This window comes from Megalobrama amblycephala, linkage group LG13 (genome assembly GCF_018812025.1).
Source record: "Megalobrama amblycephala isolate DHTTF-2021 linkage group LG13, ASM1881202v1, whole genome shotgun sequence".
Classification (NCBI taxonomy): domain Eukaryota; kingdom Metazoa; phylum Chordata; class Actinopteri; order Cypriniformes; family Xenocyprididae; genus Megalobrama; species Megalobrama amblycephala.
Window position 1 is genome coordinate 27,010,174 of NC_063056.1, and position 21,900 is coordinate 27,032,073.

General features: G+C 38.1%; 1 long non-coding RNA gene across 5 annotated transcripts; it reads right to left on the reverse strand.

Annotated features, from left to right (window-relative positions):
- Positions 1 to 1,207: 1,207 nt before the first annotated feature.
- On the reverse strand, positions 1,208 to 21,243 carry LOC125243735. Of its 5 annotated transcripts, none has more exons than XR_007179099.1 (5): positions 13,041 to 16,108; positions 11,941 to 11,991; positions 9,360 to 9,584; positions 3,923 to 4,047; positions 1,208 to 3,722 (listed from the first exon to the last, which is right to left on the reverse strand). It is a non-coding gene; the product is annotated as an uncharacterized LOC125243735 (long non-coding RNA). The 5 variants fall into 5 exon arrangements; XR_007179100.1 differs by lacking the exons at positions 1,208 to 3,722; positions 3,923 to 4,047 and having other exon boundaries at positions 8,510 to 9,584; positions 13,041 to 13,188; positions 13,524 to 13,622; positions 13,904 to 16,108; XR_007179101.1 differs by lacking the exons at positions 1,208 to 3,722; positions 3,923 to 4,047 and adding an exon at positions 21,192 to 21,243 and having other exon boundaries at positions 8,510 to 9,584; positions 13,041 to 13,188.
- Positions 21,244 to 21,900: the final 657 nt, after the last annotated feature.

Sequence of the window (21,900 nt, forward strand, 5' to 3'; positions counted from 1 at the left end):
GTGCTAACTGTTCATTAACAGGGAAGCTTCTAGCATTCTAATTTACAGTCAAAAGGCTAGTTGGCTGAGGACATTTTGTCCTGTTAACAATGTGCTGGTGCTGTTAGTAAAATAATTAGATGATGAGCTGTGTGTAGAGTAAATAAAAGTGTTTGAACTCGCCCCTGTGTCGCCATTTTCACTAGGCTTGAAAGGCTGTAATAAGTGATGACACTCTCTCTCTCTCCCTCTCTCTTCTCTTTGATTGCAACACCTCTGAGAGTATGGGGAGGGGCTCCTCTCACACAAAGGCTTTTAATTGGACCGGCTCCTCTTTTATTTGCATAAAATCAGATTGACTGAGAGTCGTGAGAAAGACAGAGAGAGGCTGAGAGAGAGCGAGTGAGAGACCTCATGATTCTGCCACTTAGCACTGAAAGACAGGCTTTTGAAACACAAACAACAGCGACTTGAGGGTAAATTTGAGGAAAACTAAAACAACCAGTGTTACTGTTCTGTTTCCTTTTTTCCGTCGGCACAGTCAGGGTCTTTTTTCCCATTTAAAAATAAATCCCAACCTTTGCGGGATGTGTTTGAAGCCATCTCTCACCCAGGGAGAATGATCAGCCTGCAATGTAAGACAGAGACAACAAGCGGTGAATGAACCCCTTGCATCTCTAAAAACCAGTTCAGACTCGTTGAACAGACTGGTGAAACCATAGCCAAGTTTATTCTAGCAGGTTTTATCCAGTCAACTTTAAAAGGAGATATACTAGTAGTTCTAAAAGCAACAAGTCCTAGCACAGTCATGATCATTAATGAATGACTTGCATTAAACACATCAGGTTTAATTAAAGCTTGTGTTTAAATACAGTTGACTTCAATCCCAACCTAATTAGAAAGTTAATAAAAAATCTTCTCTTTTCAGGTCCCAGTTCAACCCCGGTTTTTCATATGGTGGAAGAGGATGGGTGGCCGGAGGGGTTGGCTGTTATCTTTGGTTATCTAGCTGTATGAGTGTTATTCATTCTTCATAAAGCTAGATAACCGAAAGTAACAAGAATCCCATTACACACCTGAAAGGCATCACCCCACCTTGAGATCTGTACATTTCCCCTCTCCTCTTTTCCTTCCTAAGTCTCCCTCTCTCCTCCTCCTCAATTTCTGCATCTTATTGCAAGAGCAAGCCACAAAATGGCCTCCATCACTGCTGATATAGAAGGTAAGCAGCATTTTTTTTATTACAGTAATTTTTTGTTCAAAAAACAAGCAGTGATTGTACCGTATAAAGTATTATGCAGTATCATCTTTCTTCGTAATGCCCAATCTTTCTCATTACCCTCTTTATAATGGTTGTAAAAATAGTGTTTCCACTCTGGCATAGGGCTAATGCAATTGTAAAAGATGCAAGTACAAAACGGCTATCCATTTTTAAAGAAGCCTGTAAACCTCATATTTGTCATATTTGCATGAAAAATGAGACCAAACAATTCATAAGAGCAGGTGTGAAATTTTCAAACTCAACTGCAATGTCTTTTGATGTAAAATGCATTACTCAAGGACTAGATCTGGTTAGCATTAGACAAATAAATGGGATATTTGATTCATAGCTACACAGCAAGCAGGGGGAAATTCAGCAGAAGAGGAAAAATACACATTCACACCAATAGGCATCAACTTTCATTACAAATACTGCACAAAATGAGGATGTTTACCAAAATACAAAATCTATGGATTTGTATGGATAAAACATGGTTTATGCGAACATGCGGTGCAGTGGTAAGTTGGTCAAACATGATCGTGTTTAATCTGTAAGCTGCTAGTCTCAGAGCACAGAGCAGCAGGCCGAGGCTTAACACAAGGCCACATGATGATCACCCACGGGTGCCTGTACTAACACCCAGTCCGGTGCTTTCTGAAGTATTAGTCTGCAGCGAGCGCACAAAGCTCATTCACTCGTTACCTTTGTTTAACAAGGTTGGTGAGTTGAGACCCCATTGTCTTTTTCAATACCGACCCGGACTCGCTCAATTCAACTCATACATTTGAATAATTAACGGGCTAAAGCTTTCCCACGCAAATCTGGCTGCTATTCAGGATGCATTCGGACCTTGAGCCAGCGCTGAGAAACAAACGTTGATTGTCTGAACTTGAATTTTGTGCTGAGAGGTTCTTGATTGGATGTGACAGTTGGCTGTGTTATAAATGGGGCTGGGATGGAGCCAGTGCCGGCATGGACATTTTCTAAGTAGCAAAGCTTGTTGGGATGGTCCTGAATACAGGTCTGTGAGTTCAGCAGCTGAACCTTAACAGTTTTTGTTGGCAAAAAAAAACATTAGGAGGCCAATACCACAATTCCCCTTCACTAGCTTGTGATCAGTAGGTGGACATGAGCCACTTTGGGCATGTTATAGTAATTTAATTTCTCATTTGGAATTAACAGATCACAGAGGCTTCAAAAGTCTGATTTAGCAATGCTGTTTAGTAATAGGTACATTTTGGATGTTGTGAATGAATTTATATGGTGAGGCGCTGTCATTCGGTTTGTGTTACTACTGTAGCCACAGATAGTGCTGCTGCATTGCAGGTGCAGGGATTAAACTGTTCATCCTTGAGAGCAAAAGACAAATACAGTCCAAACGTTACCACTGGGAATAGATAAATGAGTTTGAGCCAAAATGATCAAGTGTGTACACATGTGGTTACATTAGCATTGAGTTGATCGTGTCCTCCAATGACAAAATGTTTCAGACCAGTTTCTACTGAGCAAACTGAGTTTATTGAAACCTCTGACAAAAGCTGCCATTCACATTGTTGCATTTTACCCCCTAATGGCAGTTGCACAGAACTTTCAAATTGGTCATGAAGCAGCCGTTACCCTCTGCTTATTCACTATTGTAAAATGAATGAATAATGAATGTATGAATATATCCACATAAAACAAATTACCTCTAATACTTTTGAAAGAAAAGCATAGGTTTTCTAGGGCTTACCTTGGACATTTTTTGTAATAACCACCCATTTTAGAGAAATAGTGTTTAAAGAATAAAGTTTTAGTGCAAAAATATTGGCAATTCTCACCTCACGCTCATAGTTTTTATTAGAATACATTACATCCGGTCTAATGGTCACATACTGTCTAACCGCAAATATTCATTGCAACCGAAGATCGAAAAATTCCACATACGCATATATGGCCAGAACTTCACAAAGCTTCTATAATACACTTAATTGGAAATGAATGACTTCTGGTCTTTTATTTGTTGGAGATAGTGAAAATTCTTAAAAGATGGCTTAAGAGTTTCTAAAACCATGTTCAAGTTTAGCAATAACGTGTGACAAACTCTCAATTTGTTTTGTCCTGATTTGGCCTGCAGTTACATTATTAATATCTTTATTATCAAAAATACCTACACAGCAATTTATATACTCCACTTACCTGTATGCAGCAAATATTATCGATCATCATCTTGATTTAGCTCAATTTGCATCACTCCATCATTATCCATTTCTCCTGTTGCATCCTTCACACCAATTTAGCAGTGAACTGTCCATCTAGGCCTAGCTACAGTAAACTATAAATGACGTTCAATTACAAAATGTCCTAAAAAGTGGTATAAAAGAAAGATCTACAAGTACAAGTTAGCATACCTTGACTATTTAGCATAAAGGTAGGAGGTAGCCTTTAGGTTGGACACGTCACGGCCTGTGAGGAATAATGATTGGCAGTCTAATCAAACTGTCTGTAGAGCAGGGAACAGAGGAACAGGAAGGAAAAGCGTGAATGGCAGTTTTCTTGCACTTAGCATTTCGGACTTCAAGTGTCAACTAGAAAAACAAGCATTGTGCCCTTATTATTACCACCCTCCTCCCTTCTCCCGTCAACTGTACGGTCAATAGAGCCAGGCCACTTGTCACAGAGACAATGGATTCCTTTACCAACCTTTTGACAGCGTCCCAGTCACATCAGCCAGGCAGCTTTTGGTGAGCGCCGCTCTGATTCCTGCCCCCGGCAATGCTTCTCTTTCTTTGGACGGAACTCACCAACCGAGCCCCAAAATGGCTGCACTGTTGGAGAGGAAACTGAGGAATAGACACCGTTCTCTCTGACCCCCTCCCGCCCTGACGTCGCCCCAAAGAATTGTGAATTCCCTTTAGGCTGTTAGAGAAGTCAATGGGCCCACACACACAAAGGGGATTAAACTCTCAGCAGTAACAGGTGTAGCCAAACGCTGTCCTGACTACATGAAAGGCCGATTCATCACACACGCTGTACGGCGACAAGAAGACCACACCATTCTCGTTTAGACATTTAAATTTAGTCTAAAGGAATGAATGGGTAATTGCACAATGGGTTCGACTGTGTCTGAAAATAGCTGAATGCGAACATGGCAATAATATTGAATGCTGCTATATGAATTATTTACACTCTGTGCTAGTGTTATTTACACTCATAGATTTAAAAAAATGTGTTATTGGAGAAGCAGTTAAAGAAAACAAATATTCAGATGTTGTAAAATCATACATCTGCTTGATTGTCCAAGTTTAATGGGCCATTCTGTTAAAAGCTTGGCACAGTAAACTAGTACTCGCTCTGGTGAAATGACTTTTTTTCCCCCCACTGAAGCATCATTTGGATGGCTTTTCACATGCTGTCCACTCTCTGCCACATTGTCCTGTGCTCTCTTCAACACACCTACATGTCCACTGAAAGCACACAGTCCTATTGTTACCTCAGCTGTTAATGTCAGAGGCCTGACAATGGTTCCTATTTGCAGTATTTGCATAAGGCACTTTTCCAGCAAGCGTTTGGAGTGGTCTTAAAAGAGGGTCCACTTTATCCAGCCACAGCAAAAAAATGTCAAGTGCCAATTAGGGAAGGTTTGCTGCCTTTCAGCAGAACCCCACCCCTCCAATCCCACTCTTTATTTACCCCTCAGCCAACTCTCTCACACTCCGGCCCGGCTAACGGCACCTTAAAACAAAGACCACCTCTACCTCAGCATCCTCAGCGCAATGAAAGAAACTACCTAAGAAAAGACTAGCCCGCCACGCTGCGTTGCTTCCCCATGTGGGACCATCCATCAGATAATAAAGACTCCCTTAGCTTCTGAGATGATTAACAGGGATTCATAGTCCATCCCTCTGCAGATCTGCCTCAATATGAACCTGTCAGATTGGGTTTTATTTTGAGCTGGTACTTGTAATTAATGGTAATGCTGGTACTTCCTGGTCAGTGGCTGGTACTTATCTGGCAGCCACTGTGGCAGGTGACCACACACACACACATTTTATATGCATTATATACAATTTTATTCAAATGTTTTATTTTTAAAATATATATCATATTTTGTCTTTTTAATGTATATATTATTAATATAATATATATTATTATTAATAAAACTGTATAAATATAACTATATAAATATTCAATCCTTCATATATCAATATTATATATAACATTTCATTTATACACAGCATTTTAATTTTTTTTTTTAATAGCCATTTTATATTTCAAATGTATAAAATTCAATCTAAAAATGTAACTTATATACTATATATAATATTTTATATATAGGTGTTATATATGTAAAAAATTAAAATTACAAAATATGATATATATTAAAAAAATCAACATTTTCATATATATATATATATATATAAATAAAATAGCCATTTTACAATTCAAATGTATAAAGTTCAATATAAAAATGTAAAACATATCTAAAATATTATATGTAGTATATATTATAGTGTGATTTATATATTTTAATTAAACAAAAATGGCTGTTAGAATTGTGTCTTTTTCTGGTGGGCAAGAAATTTAATTTCCCACCCCTGACTAGGTTATTTTAACAAGGCCTGTACGATGAGCAGCTCACGCTTCATACTCCAGCCCAATGAGTGTTTCACTGTTGTCTAGAACATTCCCTGTGGTGTATACAACTTCCATTTCATTCTCCATTATACTTTCAGAGCTTCTACAGCAGGTGGTCAACATGCATACTTATAGAACAACTTTTAACGTTTAATTTAGCGCTATGACACGGATCAGTAGCTATAGATATTGTGAGGACTGCATTCTAATGCTCAAATTCGGTTTGTGTTTTGTGCGCACACTAAATCACCACAAAGAAAGAGTGTGTTACAATCTTAAACGGCCATTTTTGTGCTCTCTGGGACACCCTTGTTCCTCCACATGGCGTTTAGTTCTGTTAGCCGCCTCCTGCCACCCAAAGGATTTATCCTTCACTCTCTGTCTCTTTCATTCAATATCTCTGTGTAGATTTTTTCCCAGCCTTGATTCTCAGATGGTTGGGTCTGATTTGCATGCATTTGCATAATGAAAGTCATTTGCATGCTCAAGGCAGACTTTACCATGAGAACAGACATGAAAAGGTGTGAGTGTGCGCGCGCATGCCCGATCGTGCTTATGCCCTCACATGCTGATGCATTTATGCCCTTCTTCCTTCATCTTTCCATTTTCATTCTCCTACAGATCAACCATCCTTGATGCCAGGGAAAGGAAAGAGTGAAGAAGCAGGGCAGGTCGGTTGTGTGGCTGTCGTCCTGCTGGCGTTGCTGCTCCCCTCCCCTTCGTTGCTCGCCTGCCCCCTTCCTCCTGTCACGAGATGCAGTTTGCACAAAGCCACCATCTTAGAGCATGCGGGCATTAAATGGAAGTGGAAAATAAGCAGGTATGACCCACCATCACTCTCCTGCATCTCACACCCTCCTCTCTCTCTCTCTCTCTCTCTTTCACACACGCCGTCCCCTCTCTCCCCCTGCTCGAAGGCACTGTTCATTACAGCAGATGTGTTTGTTAATTGTGAATATCACACGTCCTGGTTGTGATAGGCGCTGAAGGGGGTGGGGAGATGTTTTGTAGTCGTTTGCATTAAATCATTCCCCGGCACAATGGCTGAAGCAGAGCTGCATCTGCGGGCATCAACGTTGAATAGATCGCCATCAGGGATTCTGCTGCCCCGTCGCCGTACCATGCCAGCCACGGTGATGGCGTGCTGCCATTATTGAGAAGAACAGCAAGCCTTCTCTCCAGCTTTCAGCCATAGTCGTCATGATATTAGCTTTCCCATGAGAGAGGAGCTTGAATGAGCAAAACGGTTAGTCTTACATAACTATAGAAACCATAAGCTAACATCTTGGATTATTTAGCATATATTTAAAGACAAACTAACAGCAAAAACAAGCTAAGAGAGACAAAAGTCGGAGTAGTAGAAGGAGGGAGCGTGATGGAGAGTCTCAATGAGGACGGGTTCTCTTGGTTTCTAAGAGTCGCGGGTCAGACAAGTCCAGTATTGTTCTACATGGCAAGCTTGCCGTGGTGCACTGTTATTAAGGCCAGGAAGCTATAAGTTTAAAAACCGCTTAACCAAAACACCAAATAGAGCCGGCTGTGCCTGATTAAGTGAGGTAGCTAAGTAAACAATACAGGCCATTGTCCTTCATTCTCTCAGAGGGCCGCCTTTGTTCAGGTCCCATCACTGAATGTCCAGACAATAGCCAGAGCTAGGTGATACAGTGGAGGACTAGCGTGTTAATAGCGATGTTCAAAGCTCAGTCAGAGGAGAAGGTGTATGTTAGCTGTATACGCTTACAAAAAAGTACTATGCCGCCCTGGTAGCATACTGTGATGGTATTTCATGGCAATACTATGGTACCATGGTATTTAGTTGGTACCCCCATTATATGACACAATGATAGTACCATGGCACATGTCCAAAAACATATTTTTAGTAGGTTTTTTTTAAGTGTAGCATTGTATTCTGATTATTATCAACTTTTTACAGTCAGAAACTTTTATTGCCAAATATAAACTACCGTTCAAAAGTTTGGGGGCAGTAAGATTTTTTTTATATTTTTGAAAGAAGTGTCTTATGCTCACCAGGCTGCATTTATTTGATTGAGAATACAGTGAAAACAGAAAAAAAAAGTGTTAAAATAACACTTTTTTTGCTATTTGAATATACTGTATTTTAGAATGTAACTTATTCCTGTGATGGCAAAGCTGAAATTTCATCATTATTACTCCAGTCTTCAATGTCACATGATCCTTCAGAAATCATTCTAACATGTTGATTTGGTGCTCAAGAAACAGTTGTGCTGTACATCGTTTTCCGGATTCTTTGAAGAATGGAAAGTTTTTAAAAAAACAGCATTTATTTGAAATAGAAATTTTTTGTAACATTGTAAATATTTTTAGTGTCGCTTTTTTTTAAAATTAATTTAAAGCATTCTTATAGAATAAAAGTATTAATTTCTTTCTAAAAATTCTTTCTGACCCCAAACTTTTTAATGTATATCTAGTGCAACCACAAAAAAATGAATTTTAATGTGAGGAAATCAAACTTGCAGAACAGTTACACAAAAAGTTTTCCCACAACAAACAAATGTATCCGTCCAAAAAATATCATCTAGCAAAATGACAGCAGCAATGAAACAATTTCCTCTTTTCCACTTTTATCACATTAAAAATGCAAGTTAAATTTTTTTAATTCCAAAACAAGGATTCAATTGTTCACGAGTGATAAAACTCTTTATGCAGGTAGCAGAGAATTACAGGATTGCAGTCACACTGGGTCTACAATCATGTCATTGTTTTCAGTAATCTAAGTGCACCACAGTAAACAGGTGGCAAACTGGGGGAAGAGCGGCTGAGAGGGACGGCACAGTAAATTATGCACAGTAAAAACAAAGCCAAAGCACATGAGATAAAAAAAGGAGCGAAGAATCTGCGGCAGCTTGCGTCTGGAAGCGTGCGAGGTGGCTGGGGCTTGGGCAAAGGGGCAGACACTCTCCCGTCTACACACACACACACACACAAGGCTCCCCTTTTCTGAGCAGCTGCTCTTGCCTCTTCACGTAGGCACCAGCCTTGGGAACCACCACGACGAGGCTCCCCCAAAAAATGGGCACCGGGGCCCCCCAAAGTCTGAGTCTGTCTGCCCCCACCCCCCTCCTGTCTCTCCCTCCCCCTCCTGACGATGATGCTGGGTGCCTGGGAAGGACTCGGAGTTCATGGTCAGACTGCCTATTGAGCTGACAGGCTGACTGTTTGCTCAATTCACTCTTCTATTCAGCCGGGACAGGAGGAGGGAGACAGAGACACAGTAACACTCCAATGAGCATTCATTTAGGGAAGACAACCGGAGGGAGAGAGGGAAATCACGAAAAAAAGAATGAAAGCCAAGGCGCTTTTTTTTGGCGACACATTTGGCTTAGAGATACCAGCTTGACCATCATGTCCAAACTTCCACTCACACTCCAATTTTCCGACAACCAAACAAAGATAGAGTCATTGCCAGACCATAAATACGGACAAATGTGGGTGTTTGATCAGCTCTTGCATTCTTAATCACCTGCACACCTCGAGTTGCTTGTCTGAGCCCCGTGGAGCGACTAAACTCTGGAGTTCTCTGGGTTTAGGTTGTGTCACATGCCTCCTCTTTGCTTCAGTTCCACGTTGTACCAAGCGCAAAGGCACCGTCAACTTCGCCCTCAATCTCTAAACCTGGCACTCGCTGTGGCCTGCATGAGTTACAGCCGTCTGAGGTGTTCGTTTGCTGCAAACTTCTTAATGAACCCTACAAAACAGAAAATAAATAATTCAAATCCAATAACACAACATCTTAAAGTACAAAAGACAGTCCTGAAGAGATAAACCAACAGTTTTCAGTAATCAAATCAAATTCTGATTTGAATCGAAATGGTTAATTTATCAAAAATATTATATCACTTATCACATTTCCTGTTTCTTTTGTGTCTTTTCAGGTTTTTAGAGTCAAGTCGAATAACGTGAAATCCATTAAATGGAGGAATGTTCATACCGACGGCTGATGGAGTCAGACGGGTTACTTTACTATGCATGTGCCCCAACATCAGATAAAACAGCACTTTAATTGTTCTATATGACTTCAATCTTAGCATTTGTGAAGCAGATTTACTGTTCCAATGGCCATTTATTGCGAGCCAAGTGTGTGTGTGTATGGGTGTTGAAAAATTTGTGATTAACTGTTAGTCTTTGTTTGTACGGGTCTGGGTCAAAGTACTCAACAAACTGTGTATTTGTACAAATGCACTAATTTGGAATTCTCCAAGTAAAAAGGCTTTATTCGGGCAGTTCTAATTTAATGAGGATTTTGTAGAAAATGTCATTTTAAAGGCCAACCATTTTGGTACTTTTTGATAAAAAGAATGTAAGAGATAAAAATGTGTTAAAGATTAGGTTTAGCCTATAAATCTTAAAAATGATTTTAACAGCTTAACACTCTCTGATCTAGTCTGTCTTGGTACAATCTTTAGCATAATGCACTTTATAACACACAAACTGATTTTTTTTTTAGTTCAATAGTTTTCAATATTAAAGGACAATGTAGTGGCATGTGTATATTCCCTAATGCATTTCTCTAATAACTGATTACTAATTGAAATCTAACATGAATTATTAGAAATAATGTGTGAGGCTCTGTAGATTCTGCACGTATGAGTGTGAGACCCACGGCAGCAGTGAACGATACTGCACTCTGATTGGACAGCTCAGTGTGTTCTATGTCACACACTTGTTGGACAGAGAGCTGTTGTCTTTAATTTCTATGCAATTGCGTTGGGCTTGCAATCACCTGGAAGAGAAGGCAGATCAGAGCAACTATTTATGACAGCAGGTTCAATTTGTTTTAATGTGAGAGGAATATTTAGCTGAATAAATAAATATGAATATTTCATTCCTCCGACTAAAACTGGTTTCCACAACAAACTGTAAAGTCACTGACCGCTAAAAGCATCTTCAACTAGCTTTTGTGTTTTTTATTTTTTGTTTCTGCACTCAAAATAACAATTTTAAAGGGTATTAAATGCTCTCTAAATGTCTCTCTGTATTTTGTGTTAAATCAATCATAGCTGAAGAGAACGTTCAGTATTGAATATGCAAATGTTTTAAGAATGATTTACAATTTGAAGAGAATTGTGCAATCTATTTTTTTTATTATTTTTCTTAATTTTACTTTAATTTCATTGATTTTTTTTGTTTTTCAAAATTTGACAAATCAAGTAATTGTAAAGACAGTGGATTGATGAAATGGGGCCTTTTACTATGCAATTTTTAACCATACTTTTCTGTGATTTTGTAGAGTTTTATGATTTTCAGCTAGTTATAGTCCTCTAATGATAATGATAACAATTAAAATCATATTTTCTTTTAATTTTGTAATGCTATAGTTTTATTCTTTTTCTTACTGTATGTTTTTGTTTAATGTTGCAGTTAAAATGTGTGAGATATTTTTGTTCACCATGACTTATTTTCTGTATTACCACATGTGCCTTTTAACAAAGTCCTGTAATGGATATTAATAAAAGTTTATTTTGAAAACAAACTGCTGTTGTCGCTAAGATTTTGGAACTGGCAAGTGAGAACAAATCTAAAATATATCTGATTAAATTCTATAATCCTGAAGGCAGCACATCAGATTTTGCATGAAACTGAACTCAAGATGGTGGGAGCAGGCATAAGACTGACTGATTTTTCTTTCGACAATTCTGGATTTGTTAATAGGTTATTCCACTAGCAATGAACATCCAGTATTCAGTACTACAGTCCAACATCATTTCTTGGCCGCTCAGAGCAGCTTACAATCTGTGCGGCTGTGTGCCAGGAGACAAGGTGCATTAGTGTACTACTGTAGGCCATAATTCTGCTGATCTAACACACACACTTTGGTGGGACCCTGAGACTGTGCCTGAATTTCAACCAGTCCAAAAATGAAGCTTATTCAGTTTCTGTGTATACAAGGGCTATGTCAACAAGTTTCTAGACTGATATATTACAGCAGTGGCTTCATGCCAATCATTTTTGGAGTTTAAAAAAGGATTTTTGTTATGAAGAGTGCAAAATATTACAAAATAGTTTAAATGAAAGGAATGACCACATTCAATAGCATCACTTACAGAAATGAAAGAGACAGTGTGCAGCAAATGGTGTTTGCTGTGCCATTTGAGCTACAAAGAGAACAAAGCAGAGCAGAATAGTGTTATACACCCACCAAAACATCTTCTTACACAACATTGCTGTCATTTCAATATAAACAAGGGAAGTACATTAACTGAAAGACAGAGAGTCTGTGAGTGATCATTGGAAAGATGCGTTCTTACTTAGTTTGCATCTATTCTGCCAAGTCAGTCTATGACTAAACTGTAAGCAGTTTGTAAGGAAATTGGCTTCCGACAGGTTTAAAAGTGACCAGAACTTATATTTAATATACACATTTTTTAAAGGTACATTATGTAACATTATCAAAATTAACAAAATTTAAATAATGAGTCAATACATCAATACAAGTGTTTTTGTCTTACCCTGATTCACTGTGGTAAGCCTATTATAAGTGTTATAATGGATTTCGCGGGAAATTGCGTACATACATCACTCGCCCGTGCATGTCTCTTCATATCCATTTAGAAAAAGTTGCTCCAACTACATTGACGCATGTATTGTGTGGGAATGGCATTGGTTAACTGTCACAACAAGCGAGAAATGTTGACATGGAGCACACTAAATCTGTAATCTCTAGTCTAGGGAATCACCCGTTTAAAAAAAAACAGAAGAGAGTCTGCTGGCAAAAAGAGATGGCGACATTTGAAATGTTGTAAAAGCGACACAGAGATGGTGTTTTTATTACTCAACGGGTTTTATAAAACAGATACATTGCCACATGAAGCTCTCTTGTTCATTGTAAATCATTATCTTTAGTGATATATTCATCAAGCCGAAGCACAACCAAAACAATGTTCTTCTGCAAAATGCATGCAGTTTTGTTTTTTAATGGTAAAAGTTACATAGTGTACCTTAAAGAATAATATATTTTATTATTAATATATAATTTAAATATTTTTATAATATCACTAATTCTGTAGGCCCACATGTGGACATTAACAAGTTTACTTTGAAAAAATAAAAAATAAATAATATATATATATATATATATATATATATATATATATATAACTATGCAATTAATTACAGAATAACTATTAATTTATGAATTATTTACCTCTTTCAACTGACATAATTTTTTCCACCAACTGCCCAACCATATGCGCAGGATTGTGGGACATCACTGGCAGTCAAGAATGCATCTGCAGCCTTCAAAAACAACCGGATGAAGGCATCTTAGTAGGCTTGTTGTCTTCCTCCATATGCTGTTTGTGAAGACAGCATTTTTAGCTTTCGGATGCAGCTTTGATTATCAACTCATGCTGATAACCGTCTTTAAATCTCCACCTTAGTAATCAAATGTCGAACAATTCCTGTCATCAATATCTGCTAACTGCTGAGTAAATCAACACTGACATTACTTTGGATAGAAAAAAATATTGCTCTTCGATTTGCTAGGGTCAACAACAAAGGGGCCAAACAAAAAGATGGATTGTGTTCATCATTAAATCTGGTTTAGATTTAAATATTTTTTGAGTAAAATTATATATCAAAAACTATAAAGCTGTTAATGTCAAACATAATTGTGAAGCTCTAATACATGTTTTATCATGGTGATGACAAAGAAAATAGTATGTGAAATCCTAAAGGAAATGTCCGAAGATTCCAAATACTGATGGTACTGTATAGATGATAAATCCTGAAAGAAAAAAAAACATTGCATTAATGATTTAATATCCTCAATTTAACATTATAAATGCCTGTTCAAATAATTATACTCAAGTTAAGTTGTTAATAGGCTGTTATGTTGTCATCTAAAGCTTTGAGATTCAAACAAATGTGCACACAAACCCAATGTTAGACACATTTTATGTTAGTGGTTACTAAACAGTTTGGTCTTTGTGATGAAATCTGGGAAAGTAGAGTTAATGATTACTAGGATATCATTTATCAAGCAGCACTTATATCCTCATGAATCACCATTTCATTGTGTCTTCGACAGCTCCACTCCAGTCCTGAGCTGCGTCTGACTCGTTGTCTGCCTGGTTTGCAAATCTTGTTCAAGCTACTGAAGTCACTTGGCTTAAAAAAAAAGCAAGTAAATACAAAATGGAGGATGTGGGAATGGAATTCAAACCCTGGATTTGCCTCATGGGAAAGCGAACAGCCCCAATGGGCGTGTGCGGCAGGGACGAGGTCACCACAGCCAGCCGTGCTGGTGTGAATGACGAGGGACTGGAGAGAGGAGTCGATGCAGACAACGCAACAATGAGAGTTTAAGGGTGAGAAGGAGGAGAGAAACAAGAGAATAGACCTGAGGTCAAGTTCAAGGCCATTCTCACTGTCTGGCAATGTAAATGAGGTTGAACGCACACACACACAAACACATTCACATAAACAAATTCACACTTTTCCCAGCCCACACAGCATTCCCTCAATACAGTCTGCAATGAGTTAATGTTTATGCAACTTATTTTGTGGATTTAATAGGTTGTTTACATGAGAGCCTATTTCCGCCTCAGAGTAAAAATAAATAAAAACAAACAAAAACTGTGACTTTATCTCCAAATTACGAATTTATTTCTCCCAATGTGCCCTCTTCACAATTATCTTTTTAATATTTCACTCTGAGGTGGAAACACAGCGTTTTAGAAAGAAACAAAGGTTAAAAAGGGGGTTTTCAGGCCACTTTTTTAATTCAGATTTTTTTTTTTTTTTAATTCTCGATCTCATATGTTGTTCAATAATGACTGAAGATGAGATTTAGACTTCAGAATCTGGACATTTTGACCTAAACATTCCATAAAGACCTGATGTTTTTGCACTGTAGGGGCATTTTTTCCGGCTGTCTTTGAAATTCTTTTGTCTACCTTAATTTATCTGATTATTTGTGTTGTTTGTGAATCAGCTAGTAATGAAGTCAGAGAAACTGTGCTAATGGTGAATTTCCATCACATTCTGCACAACATACACACAAAGACAAACCTCATCCTACATTAATGAGTCAAAACGGCTGTCACTTGCTGATAGAGTGTCAGAAGGATGCCTGTTAATTTGTTGAAACAATAGAGCACAGAGCTGTACAGATTCACTGATAAATATCAGTATTTATTTACAGATATAACAGTGAATCTTGCAACAGATGAAGGATTTAAAAATGGATTTTTCCCTACAGTATATGATTTGGTGTATTATTATGTGCTGATGGACAGGACCACACACACACACACACACACTCGTACAGTCTCTCACCCACACCCAGAGAACGTGCCCAGCGTCCCAGTGCTGTTCCACAGCTGCTGCGAGTCGGCTTTGTGCCATGCTCCACCTCTCTCTCTCCCTCGGTCTTCTCTCGCTAGCTTTCATGCTGCCTCCTGGTTGCCGTAGCAACTGATGGCACTGACTCAGAGAGGAAAGAGGTCTGCAGCAGAGAACAACACTTGCGAGCAGCACACACACACACACATGCACAGAACACAAATATATGCCAACGCACAAACAAACACACGCAGTGATGGGAACATACACTTGTGCCACTGCTCAGACACACACCAACAACAAAACACTGCTTAAATACATTTATATATGTTGACACATGTATATGTGAAGTTCATTCTCTGACTGATGCAATACTGTTATATATGAAGAGCCATAATCTGTATAGACTGTAGATGTTGCATCTGATTCTGGACTAACAATAACATTTAAACAATGAATCCAGATGTTGACATTTCTTTCCACAAGGCCAAAAGGAAAAGTGTGTTTCAGAAGCAGAAAGCAGGTAAATGTGCCCGTACTGTGATGATTGACAGGACTGAGGTTTGTGCTCTAATTCTAATCTAATGTAATCTACCGTTCAAAAGTTTGGGTCAAGAAGATGTTTTAATGTTTAAGAAGTCTCCCCAGGATTCTTTGATGAGTAGAATATTCAAAATAAAAATGATTGTAACATTGCCTTCACTGATACTTTTGATCAATTTAATGCCTCTCTAATAGGGGTGTGACGAGACACTCATGAGACGAGACGAGACATGAGATCGGGCTCACAAGAGAGTTTTTAAGAAATCCTCAATGACAAAATTCATGACTGAAAAGATAGTCTGCAGGAGCATTTTGAAATGTTTTAACTAATTTCAGTTCCCAGAAAGACAACAATATACAAGCACTGTAAGATTTTGCCACAACCTCAACTGACTGGCTTCTGAAGCCGCTTCAACCTTATTCATGAAAAGCTTCCAAAATCTGATGAGGCTGTGTGTGACCTCCTAATTGAAATCCTTTCCACAAATTGAGCATAGAAATAAAAACAGTCTTATTAAGTCCAAACAATAAGTGCAACCAAAATCCAAGTACTCTCTCAATATTTAAAGTGCGAACAGAGGCCAAAACAGAGACTAGCGCTAAAAGGTAGTTACAACTACACAGCCCAGCCTAAGATAGGTTTGAAATTGGGAGACAGGCTATTGTATGTAGCCTAATTTACGTGCATCAGGGAGCTTGTGTTTTACTTTCGCTTTCAAATTCGCAATCACACATACTCTGTGTATAGGGAGCGCGGCGCTGATCGCACATTGTACAAGATAAAACACTCATCAGACACTTAGGCTCTGTTGTGCAACGAATCCTCCGCCATGGTCTTGTCAGTCATCTCGCCTTTCTCTCGTCACATGATCAGTGAACTGTGATATAAAAAACCCAAAACAACAGTGGAGGTTGTGCCACGGTGGGCACCGTAATGTAATTCAATAGCAATGGCATATAATTTCACCCTCACGCTCTGTCATGGTATTATCATGAGACGGCACAAGATCTCGTCACACCCCTAAATTCTGTGCTGAATAAATTTTTTTAAAACCTACTGACCGCAAAACTTTGATCGTTAGTGTAGGTGGAGTTCAGTCATATAAAACTATATATTTTATATGACTAAACCATTCAAATTAAATGTTATGAATTACTTTTTTTAGGCACTGGTCACTCAGTTTAGAATAAAACACCAAAGCCATGTAAACCCTGCAGTTGAATCAAAAACAATGGTTTGCAAACTGTACAAGCCCAGGAACACCCTATTAGACCAACCCAGGGCCTCCAATATAAAAAAAGATAGATAATACTTTATAATAGCTTTCATTAACAACATTTAGTAGTTAATGCTCATTCAATTTTAATATTTGTTCATTGACCTGTCGTGGTCATTTCCTCAACACGACTGCTTATACCTCTCCAACAATTTTACACCGGCAATTCACTGCTAACACTAGGAGAGGCTACAACCATAATCCTTTAGGAATTTGAATTAAACCTAAATCTGCTGGTTAAACAGTGACTGATCAAACTCAACCAAGATTAACAAAACAGAGGGAAAAAAACTAAATTAATTTTTAAGTTCAGCATAGCACTTCTAATACCAAAATAAAATGGTCTTTAATTTCAGATGTTTGAGAAGGAATCAAAAATCATAATAGGAGATAACAGAATGAATCATGGTCTTAAGTGACACTTAAAGGGATAGTTTACCCAAAAATGAAAATTCTGTCATCACTTACTCACCCTCAGGTTGTTCCAAACCTGTATGAGTTTCTTTTTCTTCTGCTGAACACAGATATTTTAAAGAATGTTGGTAACCAAACAGTTGACGGTAGCCATTGACTTCCATAATAGGGAAAAAAAATACAATGGAAGTCAATGGCTACTGTCAACTGTTTGATTACCAACATTCTTTAAAATATCTTCTTTTGTATTCGACAGAAGAAAGAAATGATGACAGAATTTTCATTTTTGGGTGAACTATCCCTTTAAGACTTGTCAACAAACGTACATACTACTGTAAGTATTTAGGAATAGTTCACCCAAAAATTCGATCATCATGTCATTCCAAATCAGTATTACAATATGGCTTTTCACACTTCAAATAGTTAACCCTGGGTGATATTTTAAACCCCGGCTAAACAGAATCCTGGGTTATCTTGCTTCACGTTTCACACTGATCATAATTTACATAATTTTTTTATTGGCGGGTATAACACGATGACGATAGAGAAGCCACGGCAAGCACGACCGTCAATCCAATTCCTTTTAACCTCTCGATGATGCTGAATGACTTCTTTAGTTTAGCAAACAAATCGCTTGAGTGGGTGTAAATACCACTCACTTTCATGTTTTTTTGCACAACCTGCAAAAATTGCTCGATGCCATTGCTGCTTCTGCAAACCGCTGATCAATGCTACAAACCAACACAAACTAAACCTGTCTGGAGTTTTCGCGTCGCTCTGCAAAGTACGTCACCCGGATCATTGATCTGATTGGTTGAAGGACTATCCAAATAATGCTCGTTGATCACGCATCTTGTGCAGTAGAAAATACATAGCAGACTCCCCAGACAATTTTAAATTGAGCTTGGTCTGGTGATAGCCAGACAATGAAAAGGTCTCTTCTTCACTCAAATTGACACGTTTTCTGTCAGCATTTGATATTTTTCCTCTCAAATGTTGAATTTACTGTTTATATACAATGCGCAGTGTTTCCGTGACTGTCCAAAGTAGGCAAAAATGAGTACATGATTGGTTATCTGTTGCTAAACGTCTTGCTGTAACATTCTAACACCGCATCATTTCACACTGTACAAGTTTGGCATCGCAATGTGGGGTTAACACCGCAAAAGCGGTGCTATCCCTGCTCCGGAGCAGGGTTTCATAACCCCACTTCTAAATTACAAGTGTGAAACGCTCCTTTATCCGGGGTTAAAAGCGGTGTTTAGAACGACGATAACCCGAGGTTAAGTGCAGTGTGAAAAGCCCTTTTGTTTTCTTCTACAAAAATTAGAAAATAGAAAAATATAGACCAAAAAAAAAAAAATATATATATATATATATATATATATATATATATATATATATATATATATATATATATATATATATATATATATTTTTTTTTTTTTTTTTTTTTTATTTCAAAATATCTTTTATGTTTCATAGAAGAAAGTTTTGGAACGACATGAGGGTGAGTAAATGATGACAGAATTTTTATTTTTGAGTGAACTAGCCATTTAAGGGATGTACTTAGTATATGCACAGCTGTAATGGGAGGCACCAATCAAAAGGTTCCCACAAAATGCCATCCACTATTCAGACAGTTATGAGTCCATTCATTAGCATGGAGTGACATGAGATTTGATGGGAAAGGTCTTTTCTGTGCCGTGATGCTGTAGACACAGGATGCCACCGTGATCCTCTGAAGCAGTCTAAGAGTGCTCTTTAATGCTGTCTCTAATATATCACATATGGTCTCGGGATTAAGCGGAAGACAGACAGGAACACACATAAAACGGAGGGCCTGAACACTGGCTGCACTCCACAATGACACTTTTAGGGGGCTGGAACCCTTAATTAAAGCACAGACGTGAAAAGGGGCCGCAGACAGAGAGGAGAGCAGAAGAAAAGCAAATGAGATGGAGTCCTCCAGACTGTCTGGGAAAGAGTGTGGGAGCGTGTTGCCCCTTGTGCATGTGTGCACGTGTTTATGGAGTTGGGGGGGGGGGGTTTGACTTATATCACATCAAATTGTGTGACGCGCACACAAACACTTTACTTATAACTCAACATTTTAATACTAATGTCCAGTACTGTTCAGATATTTCAGACAAACTTGTCACCATATCATGAGGATGTAGGGCACTGTGCATAAACACCAGTTTTCTGTCTGAGAAGCACAAAGAGTAGGGGTGAAAGGTCAAACAAGCGCACTAAGATGGGTGGCTTTCTCATGCTAATTGCCATACCAATGCACCCCCAGCTCTGTCTGATACAGAGTTTTGGGGCTCCCTGATGGCACTGGGTAACATCCTCCATGAGCATCCTGGGAAGTGGGTGGTGACTGACGGTATGTGTCAAGGACGGATAAAAAGTGAAACATCATTTAGCCTTCTGGGGAGAGTAACGATGACAGGCCGACACATTTGAGACTCTGTGAAAAGAGGGACGTCTAGACACGAATGAAAGATTTTTGAGGCCATGCTCAATAAGACACGATTGTTTCTTTCAAATGAGTCATGCTATCGAATCACATTCAGGCTGGAAACTGCGCTGCATATAGATTTTAGACTTTTTCAAGTACATTACTTTAGTCCATACAATCCTAGATTTTTAATAAAGCATCAAGATGCATAAAAAAACTTCTTCCTAAAGAAGTTAAACACACAATAAGCAAAAAAGGCAATGACAAAAATCAATTTCTAAGGAAAGAACCTATAAGGATGGTTTTCATTGTCTGGAGTTTATAATAATAATGGAAAACGCTTTTAATGTATTAACGCACACACATACACACTTTGGGTTTTTGGGTTTTATGAGGACTCACCATAGACATAATGATTTTGCATATTGTACAATCTATACATTCTATCCCCTAACCCTACCACTAAACCTAACCCTTACAGAAGACATTATGTGTCTTGGGGGTAAAATTTATATCCAGATGTGAGCTAAACCTGACAAAACTTCCCAAAACATCCTTTTGGGGATGTTTGCATTTGTATAAAAAAAAAATAAAAATAAAAAAAGAAGAAGAAGAAGAAGAAAATAAATAAATAAAAACTAAAAATAAAGTTTTTAAAAAATTGTAAAAAGTTTTCTGTTAGGCATAGAGTCTGGGTGTAGGTTTGGTTATTTATTGATTGGATAGACTCAGCACGCAACCCGTTTACATAGGCTAGCTCTAGCATTGTGCATCCTCATATTGCCAACTGTACTATCCAGTTGATACTGAATGGACATTTCGGACTATAACCCGAGGTTAAGTCCAGTGTGAAAAGCCCTTTTGTTTTCTTCTACAAAAATTACCATTTACTACCATTTTATAGACATATATATATATATATATATATATATATATATATATATATATATATATATATATAATATCTTCTTTTATGTTTCTTAGAAGAAAGTCATAGAGTTTTGGAACAACATGAGGGTGAGTAATTTTTATTTTTGTGTGAACTATCCATTTAAGTAATGTACTCACAATATAAACAGCTGTAATGGGCCACAAAATGCCATCCACAATTCAGACAGATATGAGTCCATTCATTAGATTAGCATGGAGTGACATGAGATTTGATGGGAAAGGTTATATATATATATATATATATATATATATATATATATATATATATATATACACATACACACACACACAACAGTTCAACAGGCCATTTCTGTAGCCTACTGTAGCCAACCTGTGAATGCAGTTACTTGATAACCATTACCTAAAAATGATAGTTGTGGATGCAGAATTTTCCTGACTTGGAACCAACTTCTAAAAAAAAGAAAAAGAAAAAAGAAGCCTAAACTGTGTGCCAATTTCACAGGACAGCTTTAACAGCTAAGAAACTGTTTGGAGCCTAGAACCTCTCACTTCCCTAATTCTCTCACATTTTTATCACCCCTTTGTTTTCTAAACTAAAACACACACATAACCTTTAGATATAATTTTAATAACGACCTTAATTACATCTGTTAAAACTGTAGTTGTGATACATTCACAGAAACAGTCCACATAACTTCACGATCAATGTAAGGTTCAGACGCTGTCATTGACGTGACAATCCGTGAAATTGTAATGAAGCGAATCCGCGCGCAGCCGCAGGGTGTGTCTGGGAACCACAAAGCCCGACTAGTTTCTCTCTGTAGCAACCGTGATAGCAACGCGCGGGGATGAACGGGTTAATACCACCAACTTGGTGGACGTTAACTTATAGCATAACAGTGAGTGATCGGTTTGCCTCTATCACTAAAGCGCGACCTCAAAAAGTAAAAACTGCCCCATATAGACCACCATTTACGATAGGAACACGGATTTACTATAAATATTATACAAGAGAATTACACTTATAAATAATTTCGTGAAAGCAACAGAAACACTAAACGTTTGCATGCACGGTTAGACTGCATCAGCCCACTCTCAGTGCATCGGTC